The 18,645-nt window shown below is 43.2% G+C and overlaps 1 protein-coding gene across 1 annotated transcript in view; it reads left to right on the top strand.

Moving 5' to 3' along the window:
* LOC124717339 overlaps positions 1-18,645 on the top strand; it is an 86,573-nt gene that overhangs the window by 45,120 nt on the left and 22,808 nt on the right. The gene's annotated exons all lie outside the window — the stretch shown is intronic.

Raw genomic sequence — 18,645 nt, 5'->3', positions numbered from 1 at the left:
GTTGCAGCGTTAGTCACACAGTGCGGTGTGACGTGTAGTTCTGTTTGACGCATGCCAATTATTTTAGTACGTTGACAACACGCAAGCATAGTTTGTCTTTTAATTCTTTGTTTCTCCCGCTGATTTTGACGATGGTTTTATCCTGTCATACCTGGATTGTCATGTGATGCCCAGGCTAGTCTTGTGACTGTGCTTTGGTGATGTATTGGTGATCATGCATTATTTGGATCGGATGCCCATCTGCCGTTTCATCCAAGGTTTTACCGAGCAGTGACATATTCTACGCCCAATTGTATCTTGGAATTCTTGGCACATTAAGTATTAGTTTCATGTGACCTGAAGATAGCAATGGAGATACTATCGAAGACACTGCTGCCAAAGCAGAGTTACTAAACACACCCTTCCGAAATGCCTTAACAAAAGAAGACGAAGCAAATATTCCAGAATTCGAATCGAGAACAGATGCCGACATGAGTAACGTAGAAATAAATATCCTCGGAGTAGTGAAGCAACTTAAATCACTTAATAAAAGCAAGTCTTCTGGTCCACACTGTATACCAATTAGGTTCCTTTCGGAGTAAGCTGATGTATTAACTCCATACTTAACAATCACATACAACCGTTAGCTCGACGAAAGATCCGTACCCAAAGACTGGAAAGTTACACAGGTCACACCAATATTTAAGAAAGGTAGTACGAGTAATCCACTAAATTACAGGCGCCTATCGTTAACGTCGATTTGCAGCAGGAGTTTTGCATATACATTGTGTTCAAACATTATGAATTACCTCGAAGAAAACTCTCTATTGACACACTGTCAACATGGGTTTAGAAAACATCGTTCCTGTGAAACACAACTAGCTCTTTATTCACACAAAGTGTTCAGTGCTATTGACAAGATATTTCAAATCGATTCTGTATTTCTGCATTTCCGGAAGGCTTTTGACACTGTACCACACAAGCAGCCTGTAGCGAAATTGCGTGCTTGTGAAATATCGTCTCAGTTATGTGACTGGATTTGTGATTTCCTGTCAGAGAGGTCACAGTTCGTAGTAATTGACGTAAAGTCATCGAGTAAAACAGAAGTGATTTCAGGTGTTCCCCAAGGTAGTGTTATGGGCTCTTTGCTGTTCATTATCTCTCTAAACGATTTGGGAGACAATCTCAGCAACCGCCTTAGGTTGTTTGCAGATGACGCTGTCGTTTATCGACCAATGAAGTCATCAGAAGATAAAAACAAATTGCAAAACGGTTTAGAAAGGATATCTGAATGGTGCCAATATTGGCAATTGACCCTAAATAACGAAAAGTGTGAGGTCATCCACATGAGTGGTAAAAGGAATTCGTTAAACTTCCGTTACAGGATAAATCAGTCTAATCTAAAAACCGTAAATTCCACTAAATACCTAGGTATTACAACTACGAACAACTTAAATTGCAAGGAACACATAGAAAATGTTGTGGGGAAGGCTAACCAAAGACTGCGTTTTATTGTCAGGACACTTTGGAAATGTAACAGATCTACTAAGGAGACTCCCTACACTATTATTGTCCATCGTCTTTTAGAACACTGCTGCGCGGTATGGGATCTTTACCAGATAGGACTGACGGAGTACATCGAAAAAGTTCAAAGAAGGGCAGCACGTTTTGTATTGTCGCGAAATATGAGAGAGAGTGTCACAGAAATGATACAGGATTTGGGCTGGAAATCATTAAAAGGAAGGCGTTTTTCACTGCGACGGAACTTTGTGCTCCGAATGCGAAAATATTTTGTTGACGCCGACCTACACAGGGAGAAACGACCACCACGATACAATAATGGAAATCAGAGCTCGTACGGAGAGATATAGGTGTTCGTTCTTTCCGCGCGCTGTACGACATTGTAATGACAGAGAATTCTGAAGGTGGCTCGATGAACCCTCTGCCAGGCACTTAAATGTGATTTGCAGAGTATCCATGTACATGTAAATATAGATACACCTCCGAGATATGAAAGCGGTCGTCGTACAGTAAAAGCACAACAAACAGCTGTTGCGGATTTGGACTTCCAATTTTAATCTGTACTATTTTACTATCTCTTATTTCAAATTGTTTGATTGTCCTTCACATTATGTAAAAGTCTTTTCGCTGTGTCTTCCCAACCTATAAGGTTACTCGTATTTATTTGTATAGTTTGTAATGTATGTACGTTTCTTCTTTTGGTTTAATAATGCCGACAAAATGTTTCAGGTGTGAAAAGAAATAGTATTGCACTGAATGTGTGTTAAAGTAGCCAGCAACTCTACAAAATGAAATTTCATAACAGTGGTTAGAAAAACAAACAAAAAAAGGAAATTACACAGAGTGTTTAAAATTATTTGCGAGAAACACCTAGAGGTGACAGATCACGTCATGAGGAACAACTTTCCCAGCAAAGCCACGCGTTGTTTAAGACTGGTGATATCCCTGGGATGTGGTTCTGAGGAGTTCCTATGCCATATGTGTGACAAACGATTACAATATCAGGAAAACTGGGTGATTTATTCAAAAGAAAGAACTTCACGAACTGAGCAGGTCAATGACTTGTTGGTCCGCGTCTGGTCCTTATGTAAGTTGTTATTCAACCTGGTATTGATTGAGAGAGTTGTTGGATGTGCTACTGAGGGGAACCGCGCCAAATTCTGCTCAGTTGGCGCATTAGACTATCAAATCCCGAGCTGGTTGGCGGGCCTTGTCTCTAACTCTCCAAACGTTGTCAATTGCGGTGAGATCAGGAGGCCTTGCTGGTGAAGGTAGTGTTTGTCGAATACGAAGACAAGCGGCAGAAACTCTCCCGTGTGCAGGCGGGCATTATCTTGTTGAAATGTAAGTCCACGATGGCTTGCCATGATGAGCAACATAACGGAGCGAGGAACAGCGTCGAAATACCGCTGTCCTGGAAGGGTGATGCGGGTAACAACCAAAGGAATCCTGCTATGATACGAAATGGCACCCTAGACCATAACTCCTGGTTGTCAGGCCATGTGGAGGGCGACACACAGGATGTCATGAGCGTCTCCAGACGCGTCTTTGTCCTGGACTCTCACTGACTGGAGTAGAATTGTCTTCAGTGACGCTTGGAACTGAGCCCCAAATACCAGAGATGCAGAGGTAATCCACAATGGCCTGGTCGTGTTTGCGTTTCCCTGAGCTCAGACTGTGTATCCTCGGTGACAAATTCATCTGCACCCTGTTTGTAGGGAGATGCGACTGGTGTCCTGTAACAGGTCAGATGCAGAATGCAATTTGATCAGGTCTAACGGGAGTTAAAAGGTGGAAGAAATACACAGAGGAGCTATACGAGAAATCGTAACAATACTACTGTTTTTTGCACTTCTCTTCTCCAAAGAGCAGAGCGGACTTTTTTAGATACAGCCGAATTAAGTGTGGCTTTTCTTTCCAGTCAATTGTCCCAAAAGGATGGGAATGGCGCAGGGGGAATCCCAGTTCTAAATTAATGGGAGAGAATTTCCAGGTCCAGCATTTACCTGTTAACCAAGGAAAACATGCTGAAAATCTAGGTTAGACTCGGAGACTGGGAAAATTTTACTTTATTTCTGTCCCAGACAAAGACTGAATTATTTTGATTGCGTGTGTGTGTGTGTGTGTGTGTGTGTGTGTGTGTGTGTGTGTGTGTGTGTGTGTCAGCGAGATTGCGAGTGTCTGCACACGGAGTTGATTGACCAAAACGTAAATATCATTATGGAAGAGAAAGATAAAGTAGATGAAGATGGGATAGGCTACATGGCATTGCAGCAAGAGTTAGTCAGAACAGTAAAGACGTAATACATGGCCTCTGGAGCAGACGACAAGGTTCCACACCATTATTGAGATCCTTGTGAGGGCATACCAAGACAAAACTGTTCCACCTGATATGCAAGAGGTGTGAGACTGGCGAAATACCATCAGACTTCAAGAAGAATGTAATGAATCCATTCCCGAAGCAGGTAGATGCTAACGGATTTGAATATTACCAAACCATTAGTTCGAACCATCAGTTTATTCAGTCATGTCTTAAAACTATTAGCACAAATTATTTACATAAAATTGGAAGAAATGATAAAAAATTACCTCGAGCAAGATCAGGTTAGGTCTCAGTGAAATGTGGGAACATGAGAGAGAACACTAATCCTACATCATATCTCAGACGATAGATTGAAGGAAAGATAAACTTAAGTTTGTAGCCTCTATTAGACAGGGGGCGACCAAGAATTCGGTTCACGGACTGTGCCCTAACTCTCATGCAGTAGCACTCAATCTGGCTGCACACTTCACTGCCACGCCATACTGTTTGAGTGGGAGGAGGGGTGAACTGCCAATGCGACGTACTTAGGTGGCAATGCAGTCACGCTGCAGACAACTCGCTTTCATATTTCCCAACAACATAGATCACAAACGAAACAAATTTTCAGTATCATTTAATTATTTTTGGCGCACTTAAGACATTGTAATTTTTATCTCATGTAAATTTACCGACGGATGCGGGAAATTTCACAGATTTTCGTATCCACGTTGTTACGTAATCGTAAATTGTTTAGTTTTATAATCGTAAAAAGGTTACCTTCCATTAGGAATGTGGGTGCAAACAACGGCTGTGATATGACTTTCAAATGTTATAACACAGCAATCAGTTGTCCTTTTCTTTCAGGTTTTATTATGCAAATCTAGATTTGTAGTCTTGAACGAACTGTGACAGGAGCCCGAACAACAGGAGACTGACGTAGTAGGACATGCCTTGATACTATGAAATAGTCCTTTTATAATGGCTAGGCACTAGCCGAAATCTAGATTTGCCTAACAGAATCTGAAAGAAAAGGACGACCGATTGCTGTGCGCTGGCATTTGAAAACTGTATAAAGGCCTTTCACACATATATGTTCATCGAAATATTTCAGCACTTTTGCAAGCACATTATGGAGACGTGGAAACACTACCTGAGGAGAACTACAGTTTTAACGTGAAAGAATTTGTCTGTAAGATGGGAAGTACAAAGCAGATCAGTCAGTTCCATCTGAATACGCACAGTGGCACTTTGAACTGAATCAGCAAATAGTCTTGAAAACAGCCTGAAAACAGATTTGAAATTAGCAGCTTCTACAAAACGTTTAGAAAACTATCCTTGTGATTCTTTCAAGGCCACAATGAATTCTTAGGACTTCCCGTTTTCTTTAACAATAGTGAGCTTGGGCAACTAGACTGTGTTCTTCCTCACAATTTGTCCCTTCTACTACGTTCAAATGTGTGTGAATTCCTGAGGGACCAAACTGCTGAGGTCATCGGTCCCTACACTTACACACTACGTAAAGTAAGTTAAACTAACCTGTGCTAAGAACAACACACACTCCCATGCCCGAGGGAGGATTCCAACCTACGGTGGGAGGGATCGCGCAATCCGTGACATGGCGCCTCAAATCACACGGCCACCCCGCGCGGCTTTCTATAATGTGATTTTCTTTTTAAATAAATCCCCATCAGATCAGTGGTTCTCGTCTTGCAGTGTCTTACTGTGGACAGTAGACAGTCTGGTCCACTCAAGATGCAAGGGGTGCAACGCATTACGGATTTTCTAATTTTCGTTCCTGTACTCGATTCTGTATTCGATTTTAAGTATCTTGGAAGCAGGATAGACACCGACTGGAAGTGCACCACAGAAATTAAAACAAGGATAGCAATGGCAAAAGAGGCGTTTTATAAGAAAAGGAGAATCTTCTGCAGCGGTCTGGACAGAGAACTCAGAAAGAGACTCATAAAATGTTTTGTATGGAGTGTTCTTCTATATGGCGCTGAAACACGGACTATGAGGAAAAAAGACAGAGAAAGGCTGGAGGCTTTTGAGATCTGGACATGGCGGAAGATGGAAAGAATAAACTGGATAGACAGAGTAAAAAATGAAGAGGTACTGAGAAGAGTGGGAGAGAAAAGACAGTTACTAGATGTAATAAAGAGAAGAAAAAGAAATTGGATTGGGCATATATTAAGAAAGAATGACGGACTGATAAAAACAGTTTTAGAAGGTTATGTAGAAGGGAAAAGGAAGTGAGGAAGGAAGAGATTCCAGATACTGAATGACATGATGGACGGTACAACATACAGCAGCCTTAAGAAGGAAGCAATGGATCGCAGAAAATGGAGAGGCAAAGGACCTGTTAATATAGCAGATAACTGATGATGATGACTCGATTTTCCTTCATAAAATCGACAATAGCGGATATTAAATAAAAAAATCGTTCCAGACATTAAGCAACGTACTTTGCAGTAATACGAGTCCTGTCTAAAAAGTGTCCAACCTTTGGCCAGAAAAAATATTTCGAATACCTGGCGGGGCTGGGACCCTTAATCCCCTTCAAAGTAGGCCCCTTTTGCTTGCACACACAATTAGGTCACCGATCCTTCCACTGCGGGAAACACCTCTGGAAGTTCTAGTATGAAAGTTTAGCACAGCTTTGCCACAGAAACACGAAAGCGGTCGAAGACGTCCGTCTTCTGGTCGGCTCCTGATCGTTGTCAGAAGGAGGCTTGTTTTTTGACTACGCAAAGGCTTCTATTATTCGGAAAAGAACAACCCGGATTTCTTTACGTATTCAGTGTGAATTTTATAATTACCTAAGGGATCTTTAACAATGAACAATAAAAATTGCATTTGCACATGACATCATTAATGAATGAGTTGTATAGAAGACAAGGAGCGGCCTTCTGTCTCCGACCAGGAAGCTGCAGTATTCCCTGCTGTAGTAAAGGCTGTTTGACATTTATAAAAATAATATGACAGGGAGGTAAAAAAAATAAAGGAAAAGAATAGAATAAGAAATCTGGTAAACACTAAATATATTCAAACAATTCTCACAAGCAATTAGGGCTTATTTATAAACAGCATAACTTAAATAAATACTTCTCTAACTGTATGGTGCGATCAGATTTCAGCCTGTCCTGTGCTAGCTCCTTGGTTCACGTTTTTGTCACAAATTACAGTCATTACTTTTCTCCTTGCTTCAAGACAATTCTTGCACCGTTCAACACCTTCACAACAATAACTCGCCGGTTTACAGTTTCGAACATAAATTACTCGAATTTTATTAATTAATAATGTTGTCTGCACGCTGGCAAGACCGCTCACTTTTATGGCTTAAAGACGACCTTCTTTACGCTTTCACATTACAAGCAGAAGTACCATAAAATCTTGAAACGTCCCCTTAGAAAAATTATTGAATTACTGTGCTGATAAATCTCTTACATTATTTGATTTGCAAACAGCTGAGCAGAACTGAACGTACTCAGACATTTTGCTCTTTACCTATTCTGATCAACACTAAACTGACAGTCCGGAACCGCGCGACTGCTACGGTCGCAGGTTCGAATCCTGCCTCGGGCATGGATGTGTGTGATGTCCTTAGGTTAGTTAGGTTTAAGTAGTTCTAAGTTCTAGGGGACTGATGACCACAGATGTTAAGTCCCATAGTGCTCAGAGCCATTTTAACCATTTTTTTTATAAAAAACAAATGTCTTTCAAAGAATAGGCCTCATCTCATTAGTTGATCATTTAATATACAGATAGATGAATGCCTTTCCAAGGGTACTCACAACTTTCATACGACGGAAATCCCAATAATATTACAAAGTCTTCTTTTGGAGTGGTGTTCAGCTCCGTCATCATGTTTCGCATTCTCTCTTCTGTGCTTTCAAAACGGGATCCTTTCAGTAGCGTCTTCAATTTTGGAAACAACCATAAGTTGCAAGAAGCCATGTCTGGAGAGTAGGGAGGTTGGTGAACGGCTGTAATTCCATGTTTGGCCAATAAATTTTGGATCAAGTGCTATGAATGTGCGGGGGCGTTGTCCTGCTGCAGTTGCCAGTTTTTCGCCGTCCACGTGCCTCGTCTTTTGCGCCGAACTGCGTCACGGAGTCGCCGGAGAACATCTTGTTAGTAGTCCTTTGTCACTGTTCGTCCTTACGGTGAGTATTCGTGATGCACAATTCCACAGACGTCAAAGAAGACAGTCAGCATCACCTTGAGTTTGCTTCGCACCTGCTACACTTTCTTCGGCCTTGGAGACTTGGGCTGTTTCCATTGCGACGACTGTCTCTTTGTTTCTGAGTCGTACCCGTACACCCGTGACTCATCTCCAGTTACTACGGTGTTCAGAAACCCAGGATCAGTGTTCGTGGTGTCCAGAAGGTCATGTGCAACGTCAAAACGGAGGTCTTTTTGTTTCGGCGATAACAACCTGGGCACGAATTTTTCAGCCACTCGGTGCATGTTCAAATCATCACGCAAAATTGCATGTGCAGAATCTTTACTCACTCCAACCTCTCGGGCAATCTCCCATATGGTCAAACGACGATCTGCCAGTACCAAATTTTGCACCCTCTCAACAACAGCTGCACTCTGAGCAGTTTGGGCCCCCCATAACGCTGGTTACTTTCCGCTGATATGGGGCCATTTTCGAAACAGTTGAACCACACATTAATTTCTGTTACACCCATCGCATCTTCTCCAAACACCTGCTGAATCTTACGAATTGTTTCGCTTTGAGAATCACCAAACTTCTGGCAAAATGTGATTCAGTACCTTTGCTCAACACGTTCAGTCATCTTGAAGGAATCGGTAATCCGACGAACGCGTTGTGTAGCACCCCACGCAGCGACCGACAGGCAGTGACGGACGCGCTGGAAGGCGACGACAAAATTCATGCATGCGCACAAAGGTCTCTCTTCCTTTACTGTGTACAGTGGCGCAGCGCTATCGTCTTTATTTTGCGCGGGAATATCAAAGGTCGGATACTTTTTAGGCAGGCCTCGTATACATAGTCAAAATTTCAAACTCAAAAGTTTGGTTCCGTTACAAGTGGCAGTAGGATAATGCTTGCGAATCCACGTTATTCCAGAATGAGATTTTCACTCTGCAGAGGAGTGTGCGCTGATATAAAACTTCCTGGCAGATTAAAACTGTGTGCCCGACCGAGACTCGAACTCGGGACCTTTGCCTTTCGCGGGCAAGTGCTCTACCATCTGAGCTACCGAAGCACGACTCACGGCCGGTCCTCACAGCTCTACTTCTGGCAGCATCTCGTCTCCTACCTTCCAAACTTTACAGAAGCTCTCTCTCGGTCGGGCACACAGTTTTGATCTGCCAGGAAGTTTCACGTTATTATTCGTACTATCAATTCCTGCACATTCTCCATGCCTGCACATTTAGTGCAAAGTGCTTCTCGACGAGCCCCATCTGTCGATCGTTGTAATTTTGTACTCTTTCATTATCAACTAAATCTTTAAACACGTTCTGCATGAAGTTGAAATGTCGTTTCATAGCAGATTAGAGGTACTGTCGATTATGCAATTGCATAATTGATATTGAGAATGTTTAGCCCTCTCTTCTGTCATTCCTATTAATTTTTGAGGGCTTCTCACGATAGACCGCTACAGTGCCTCTTTTTGTGCAGAAAGCCACTAGATCTGCACCTCCAGTTGAAACGACAGACCTGGACCCTGGATCCCTCAACGCGCTCATCGCCCACTCACGGACAGACCAGCTCAGCGGACGGGTCGGCAGACCGAGCAAATGTGAGACAGGCAGAGCCTCGGTCCCCACGTGACCTACGGTACACATAGGGCTCCCAGTCCTTTGTTAGACAAAGAATTTGACTGCATTGACTGGAATACATTCTTTGATATTCTCACCGTAGCAGAGATAATAAAATAAAGGGATAGAAAAGTTGTCTACACGTTCCACAGATATCAAACGGCTGTTATAAGCGCCGAAAGAGATCAGGAGGAATCGGTAGTTGAGATGGGAATGAGGTGTAGCTGCAGCATATCTGTACACTGAGCAAGCAATAAGGGAAACTAACAGGAAATTCGTAAAAAGGAATAAAATTTCTGGAAGAAGGTATAAAAACTTCGAGGCTGACGATGACACTGCAGTTCTGTCTGAGACGAAAAAGGACTTGGAAGATTAGCTGACTCCAGCAGGTGTCTGGCATAGTGGTTCTAAGAGGAACATCAATAAATGTAAAACGGGGGTAGACGAGTTGAATCCAGCAATGCTGGTTGAATTAGATTAGGAAATCAAAGACCAAAAGTAGTTTATGAATTTTGCTACTTAGGCAGCAAGATAACTGAGGCCGGCCGAAGTAGAAAGGACACAACATATGACATTGTCGATAGCAAGGGAAGTATTTCAAGGAAAGAGAAATTTTTTAACACAGAAGATAAATTTAAGTGGTGCGAAGTCTTTTCTGAAAGTATTTGGTTGGAGTGAACCTTTATATCAAGGTCGTATGTCATCGATGAACAGGTAAGAATAGAATAGCAACTTTTCAAAATGTGATGCGACAGAAGAATGCTTAAGATATGATCAGTAGATGGGTTGCGTTATTGAATCTAAATGGGGAGGAAAGAAATTTATGGGACAACTTGACTGAAATTGAGGTCTGGTTTGTAGAACGCTTCCTGAGGCACCAACAATAATAAATTTGTGAATGGGGGAGGTATGAGGCCGGGGGTGTGTGGGGGGAGGGGGCGGAGGGAAGGGGGGAAGGGATTCGAAGAGGTAAATCGAAGCTTGAATACAGCAAACATCTGTAGATATGTGGAGACGAAGATACTTACACGAGACAGGCTAGTATGGAGAGCTGCATCAAACGACGTTTCAGACTGAGTCCGACAACAACAACAGCAGCAGCATACAGACCTCGCAAGCGGACGCAGCTAACTGACGAGTAAGTTGGTGTTTCCGACTAATGCACTCCGTCCGAATATCTCCAGAATATGCGATGAGTAAACGGAAAAAAACGCTCATTTAACGGAAGACAGTGAAGCGACTTCCGCACTTTGTACGCCGCTATACGTTGCGTCTGCTTTATCTCTCAGAGTATTACTGAGTCTGTAATCAGAAGATAAATTATATTTTCATACGCTGACGGAAAAAAATTAGAGTAATGAAATTTGGGGAATACATTTGTCCAGGTAACATATTGCAAGATCACAGGTTAGTGTTAGTACGAGGTAAGCTATTGCACTTGTGAAATGTTGGTACATTAATGACCGGTCTAGCATCCAGAATGTTGAATGTAAGCATGCCAACGTGCATACATTGTACTATACAGGTGCCAGATGTCAGTCTGAGGGTTGGAGTCCCATGCCTGTTGCGTTTGGTCGGCCAGTACAGAGACGGTTAATGCTGGCTGTCGATGACGCTGGAGTTGTAGTCCGACAATGTCCCATACGTGCTCGATTGGACAGATCTGGCGATCGAGCGGGCCACAAACCCTTGGAAAGAGTTGTTGTTGTTGTTGTTGTTGTGGTCTTCAGTCCTGAGACTGGTTTGATGCAGCTCTCCATGCTACTCTATCCTGTGCAAGCTTCTTCATCTCCCAGTACCTACTGCAACCTACATCATTCTGAATCTGCTTAGTGTATTCATCTCTTTGTCTCCCTCTACGATTTTTACCCTTCACGCTGCCCTCCAATACTAAATTGGTGATTCCTTGATGCCTCAGAACATGTCCTACCAACCAATCCCTTCTTCTAGTCAAGTTGTGCCACAAACTTCTGTTCTCCCCAATCCTATTCAATACCTTCTCATTAGTTACGTGATCTTCCCATCTAATCTTCAGCATTCTTCTGTAGCACCACATTTCGAAAGCTTCTATTCTTTTCTTGTCCAAACTATTAATCGTCCATGTTTCACTTTCATACATGGATACACTCCATAGAAATACTTTCAGAAATGACTTCCTGACACTTAAATCTATACTCGATGTTAACAAATTTCTCTTCTTCAGAAACGCTTTCCTTGCCATTGCCAGTCTACATTTTATATCCTCTCTACTTCGACCATCATCAGTTATTTTGCTCCCCAAATAGCAAAGCTCCTTCACTACCTTAAGTGTCTCATTTTCTAATCTGATTCCCTCAGCATCATCGGACTTAATTCGACTACATTCCATTATCCTCGTTTTGCTTATGTTGATGTTCATCTTATATCCTCCTTCCGAGACACTATCCATTCCGTTCAACTGCTCTTCCAAGTCCTATGCTGTCTCTGACAGAATTACAATGTCATCGTCAAACCTCAAAGTTTTTATTTCTTCTCCATGGATTTTAATACCTACTCCGAATTTTTCTTTTGTTTCCTTCACTGCTTGCTCAATATACAGATTGAATAATATCGGGGAAGGGGTACAACCCTGTCTCACTCCCTTCGGAAAGAGTTAATCGTAAAACATCTAGGAGTAACTATTTGGAGCGACCTTCAGTGGAATGACCATATAAAACAAATAGTGGGAAAGCAGATGCCAGACTCAGATTCATAGGAAGAATCTTAAGGAAATGTAACTCATCCACGAAGTTAATGGCTTATAAGGCGATTGTTCGACTGACTCTTTTGTTCATATATCTATGATACCTACCAGACGGGACTGATAGAAGAGATAGAGAAGATCCAACGAAGCGCGGCACTTTTCCTCACGTGATCATTACGAAGATGCTCAATAAATTTCAATGGCAGACGTTACAAGAGCGGCGTTGTGCATCACAGAGAGATTTAGTATCGACATTTCAAGAGAGCACTTTAGCCGCCAGGGTAGCTGAGAGCACTAACGCGCTGCTTCCTGGACTCGGGTAGACACGCCGGCCCCGCTTCGAATCTGCCTGGCGGATTAACGACGAGGGCCAGTGTGCCGATCAGCCTGAATGTGGTTTTTAGGCGGTTTTCTGCACCCCGATAGGTGAATACTGTGCTGGGCCCCACGTCTGCCTCAGTTACACGGCTCGCAGACATCTGAACATTGATTACACTAGACGCCGACAGATGGGGTACACTAATTCCTTCCCGGGGGGTATGGGGTGGCAACAAAAGGGCATCTGGCCACCCCTTAAAAATTAACATGCCACGTCTGATTAACCAGCAGACCCCGCAAGTCGGTATAAATTCTTGGAAAGAGAGAGAGATTTCAAGAGAGCACTTTAAGGGAAGAGTCGGAAAACGTACTACTTCCCCTACATACTTCTCGCGTAATGATCACGAGGAGAAAATACGAAAAAGTGGAGCCAACACAGAAGCTTACCAACAATCATTCTTCCCACTCACTATTCGCGAGTGGATTAGGGTTCGAGGGCTGGGTTATTGGCACAAGAAGTACCCTCCGTCACACACCATTAAGTAGGTTGCGGAGTATGATGTAGATGAAACTTCCTGGCAGATTAAAACTGTGTGCCGGACCGAGACTCGAACTCGGGGCCTTTGCCTTTCCCGGGCAAGTGCTCTACCATCTGAGCTACCGAAGCACGACTCACGCCCGGTACTCACAGCTTCACTTCTGCCAGTACCTCGTCTCCTACCTTCCAAACTTTGCCGAAGCTCTCCTGCGAACCTTGCAAAACTAGCACTCCTGAAAGAAAGGATATTGCGGAGACGGTATCTCAGATGGTAGAGCACTTGCCCGCGAAAGGCAAAGGTCCCGAGTTCGAGTCTCGGTCGGGCACACAGTTTTAATCTGCCAGGAAGTTTCATATCAGCGCACACTCCGCTGCAGAGTGAAAATCTCACTATGATGTAGATGTTGCAACAGTAGTATGTGAACGAGATGTATAATTTTGTAGTCAGGGTGCGTAGGATAGCCATGAGAGTGCTCCTGCTGTCATACGAAATTGCACCCCAGACCATAACTACAGTTGTAGGTCCTGTGTGTCCAGTTCATAGACATATTGGCTGCAGGCCCCCAACTGGCGCCATTCTGACCAACACACGGCCATTACTGACGCAGAGGCAGAATTAGCTTTTATAGGGAACACAACACACCTCCACCCTGCCCTCCAACGAGCTCCCACCTGACACCACTGAAGTTGCTATCGGTGGTGGTTTGGCGTCAGGAGTGCAGACTACAGGGCGTCTGGGTCAAAGCTGTCCTTCAAATAACCGATCTGTGACAGCTCATCTATATCTACATCTACGAGGGCTATTCGGAAAGTAAGGAACGATAGGCCGTGAAATGGAAACCACAGTGAAAATCAAAACTGTTTTATTCGCAACGGCTAGCTACACCTTCCAGCTACTTCTGTACACAGTCGCCGCTCAGACTTAGACATCTGTGGTAGCGTTGTAACAACTTTTCAATTCCATCGTTATATAAGACAGCCGCCAGTGCTTTTCACAATTTTCTGCTCTGGACTGCAGCTCGTTGTCTGTGTCAGTATATTATCTTCAAAGCCAGCGGTTCACTTGAGCAGAGATGATCCTCAGGGGTAGCCAATACGGGCTGTATTGTGGGTGATCGAACACTTACCGTCGAAAACGCGGCGAGAGCATCTTCATTGCCCCTGCAGAGTGCGGCCAAGCCGAGAATTGTCGTTTAGAATGAACCGCATTATGTGGATTGCATAGCTTCAGGCGAAATCTTTCGCCAGGCCCTCATGCCTGGTGGGAGACGCTAATTTCCAGCCGTCTTTACGTTCTCACTGAGAGCTCAGAACTGAAAAGAGCGACATGATGCGATCGACGAGCGTACTAAACACAGTGCCCAACGCACCTGTGCAAAGCTTCATTAGATTTTCACTGTATTTTCCATTTTGCCGCCGATCGTTCCTTACTTTCCGAATAACCCTCGTACATCCACGTGACCGAGCGATCTTGGGCGCTGCAGTCCTGAACTGTGCGGCTGGTCCCGGCGGAGGTTCGAGTCCTCCCTCGGGCATGGGTGTGAGTGTTTGTCCTTAGGATAATTTAGGTTAAGTAGTGTGTAAGCTCAGGGACTGGTGACCTTATCAGTTAAGTCCCATAAGGTTTCACACACATTTGAACATCCACGTGATTACTCTGCCACTCACAGTAAAGTGCCTGGCAGAGGATTCAATGTACCACCTTCAAACTGTTTCTGTACCGTTCCACTCTCGAACGGCGCGCAGGAAAAGTGAGCACTTAAATTTTCCTGTGCGAGCCCTGATTTCTCTTATTTTATCTTGAACATCATTTCTCCCTATGTAGGTGGGTGCCAACAGAACGGGTTCGCAATCGGAGGAGGAAACTTGTGGTTGAAATTTCATGAGAAGATCCCGTCGCAACGAAATACGCCTTTGTTTTAATTTTTGCCACTCCAATTCACGTATCATGTCGTGGCACTATCTCCCCTATTTCACGATAATACAAAACGAGCTGCTCTTCTTTGTACTTTTTCGATGTCATCCATCAGTCCCACCTGATGCGGATCCCACACCGTACAGCAATACTCCACAGTAGGGTGGACAAGCGTGGTGTAAGCAGTCTCTTTGGTAGACATATTGCAACTTCTAAGTGTTCTGCCAATGAATCGTAGTCTTTGGTTTACTCTGCCCACAACGTTATCTATGTGATCCTTCCAATTTAAGTTATTTATAATTGTATCCCTAAGTATTTAGTTGCATTTACAGCCTTCAAATTTGTGTGACCTATCGCGTAATAGAAATTTAGCGGATTTCTTTTGGCACTCATGTGAATAACTTAACACTTTTCTTTATTCAGGGCCAACTGCCACTTTTCGCACCATACAGCTATCTCATCTAAATCATTTTGCAATTTCTTTTGGTCATCTCATGACTTTAGAAGACAGCAATTGAGAACATCATCTGCAAACAATCTATGACGGTTACTCAGATTGTCTCCTATATCATTAGTATGGGTCAGGAACAATAGAGGGCCTATAACACTTCCTTGGGAAACGCCGGGTATTATGAGTACTTCTGTTTTACTCGATGATTTTCCGTCTGTTACTACGAACTGTGACCTTTCTGGCAGGAAATCACGAATACAGTCGCAGTTTGGTTAGAACACGCTTGTGTGGAACGGTGTCGAAAGCCTTCCGGAAAACTAAAAATACGGAATCAATCTGACATCCCCTGTCAATAGCACTCATTACTTTATGAGTATAAAGAGCTAGTTGTGTTTCACAAGAACGGTATTTTCTGAATTCATGCTGACTATGTGTCAATAAATCGTTTTCTTCGAGGTAATTCATAATGTTCGAATACAGTATACATTCCAAAACTCTACAGCAAATCGACGTTGGTGATATTGGCCCGTAATTCAGCAGATTACTCCTATTTCCCTTTTTGGATATTGGTTCGACTTAAGCAATTTTCCAGTCTTTAGGTACTGATCTTTCTGTGAGCGAGCGGTTGTATATAATTGATAAATATGGAGCTATTGTATCAGCATACTCGGAAAGGAACCTGACTGGTATATAATCTGAATCGGAGGCCTTGCTTTTATTAAGTGATTTAAGCAGCTTTGCTACACCGAGGATATCTATTTCTATGTTTCTCGTCTTGACAGTTGTTCTTGACTGGAATTCAGCAATATTTACTTATTCTTCTTTGGTGAAGGAGTTTCGGAAGACCGTGTTTAGTAACTGTGCTTGAGTGACACTGTCATCAGTGACTTCACCGTTGCTATAGCACAGTCAAGGTATTGATTGCTTCTTGTCACTGGTGTGCTTTATGTACGAGGGGCGTTCAGAAAGTAAGCTCCGATCGGTCGCGAAATGGAAACGACTATGAAAATCCGATAAAGCTTTGCACAGATGTCTTGGGTAGTGTCTCTAGTATAACCCCAGTTAGCATCACGTCGCTCTTCTCATTTCTGAGCTCGCAGTGAGTGCGTAAAGATGTCTAGAAAATAGTGTCTCCCGCCAAGTACGAGGGCCTGGTGAGAAATTTCGCCTGAAGCTATGCAGCTAACATTACATACCTGTCGTGCTGTTTCGTCTTCACGACAATTCTCAGCCGCATTCTGCAGGGGCAATGGAGATGCTCCTGCATCGTTTTCAAATGGAAATGTTAGATTACCCACAATACAGTCCGCAATTGTCTCCCCCTGAGTTTCATCTGTGGTCACATGAACCGCTGTCTTTGAAGACAACATTTTGACACAGACAACGAGGTGTAGGCCAGCGTGGAGAATTGGGGGAAAGCACTGGCGGCTGCCTTCTATGATGAGGCTATTGAAAAGTTGGTACAACGCTATGACAAAAGTCTAAGTCAGAACGGCGACTACGTAGAGAAGTAGCTGAAAGGTGTAGTTAATTGTTAGAAGTAAAACATTTCTGATGTTCACTGTGGTTTCAATTTGGCAATCAATCGGAGCTTACTTTCTGAACAGGCCTCGTATGACCAGAATCTCTTTGGGTTTCCTGCCAGATTCCGAGACAGAGTTTTGTTGTGGAAATTATTAAAAGCATTTCGCATTGAAGTGCGCACTATATTTCGAACTTCTGCAAAACTTTGCCAGTCTTGGGAATTTTGCGTTCTTTTAAATTTTGCTTGCTTTTTTCGTTGCTTCTGCAATAGGGATCTGACTCGTTTTGTGTACCATGGGGGATCAGTACCATCACTTTTTAATTTACGTGGTGTACATCTCTCAGTTGCTGTCGATACTACCTCTTTGAAGTCATTCCAAATCTTTTCTACACTTACATGATCAGAACGGAAGGAGCGAAGACTGTCTCTTAAAAAGGATTGACTGGCGACTCCGTGGAGTGTTCTGTGCACCACGATCAAATAGTGGATAGAATTGGAAGGAGAATCAGCATTGGTCGTATTTTTTTTGTTTTTGTTTTATTATCCGCAAAATCGATTTTCGGTCACTTAGTGACCATCCTAAGTGCTGTAATATACAATTTAAATTGGTAGGCACTGGTGTCAACAAGCTTAGAGCTCAGTTTATGTGATCGATCTAAGCTTGTTGACACCAGTGCCTACCAATTTAAATTGTATATTACAGCACTTAGGATGGTCACTAAGTGACCGAAAATCGATTTTGCGGATAATAAAACAAAAACAAAAAAAAATACGACCGATGCTGATTCTCCTTCCAATTCATCTTAAAAAGGAGTGAGAGCGATCGTGTTGGTGTGGCGCCGACTGCTCGTGCGCGGGCGGCACGGCGCGCCAGAGCCGCACGCTGCACGCCGCGGTCTCTGCCGCCGGCACCGGCAGTGCCCGGTCTTCCTGCGGGCGCACACTGGCTCGTGCACAGTGGATACACTTCCGCCAAATCTTTCTGCGGTGTCGCAGGATGAACACCCAGCTTCTTGTAGTCTTACTACACGGCCTCGTTCAAACTCAGTGACCTGTTGACTATTGCATCTTTGTCGCCTCAAAGGCTTCGACAACTCACCATGCCCAATCTCAAGGGTTAATAACGCTCACGATCATTACAGTGCATATTTAAAGCAAACATGATTTGCATCCTCATAGCGCCAGTGTTATGCGAGTTAGTTAGTTACGTGTTCCATTGATCAAAAGCACGGACAGCCATTATGATGTGGAACGTGTCCAATGCACAAGAAATGCGCACAGGAAACAACTTTTTTCTTTTTTTCTTTTTTTATTTACATTATAGTGTTATGTCTAAATATTCCTATTATCTATCCCATACCCTTAAATGGCACAAAATGCATATATTATATCTCCAGATGTATTTACTCATATTCAAGAACTCATCTATGCTATAGAAGGAGTTGTCAAGCAGGTATGATTTCAATTTGTTTTTGAAACTATTACTGCTGTCTGTCAGATATTTTATTTCATCTGGTAATTTATCAAAAAGTTTTATAGCAGCATATTTTACCCCTTTCTGCCAAAGATAGGTTAAGTAAA

Source organism: Schistocerca piceifrons, chromosome 9 (genome assembly GCF_021461385.2).
Source record: "Schistocerca piceifrons isolate TAMUIC-IGC-003096 chromosome 9, iqSchPice1.1, whole genome shotgun sequence".
Taxonomy (NCBI): Eukaryota; Metazoa; Arthropoda; class Insecta; order Orthoptera; family Acrididae; genus Schistocerca; species Schistocerca piceifrons.
The sequence above is the reverse complement of the archived record's forward strand: the minus strand, read 5'-3'. Positions and strand labels throughout refer to the sequence as shown.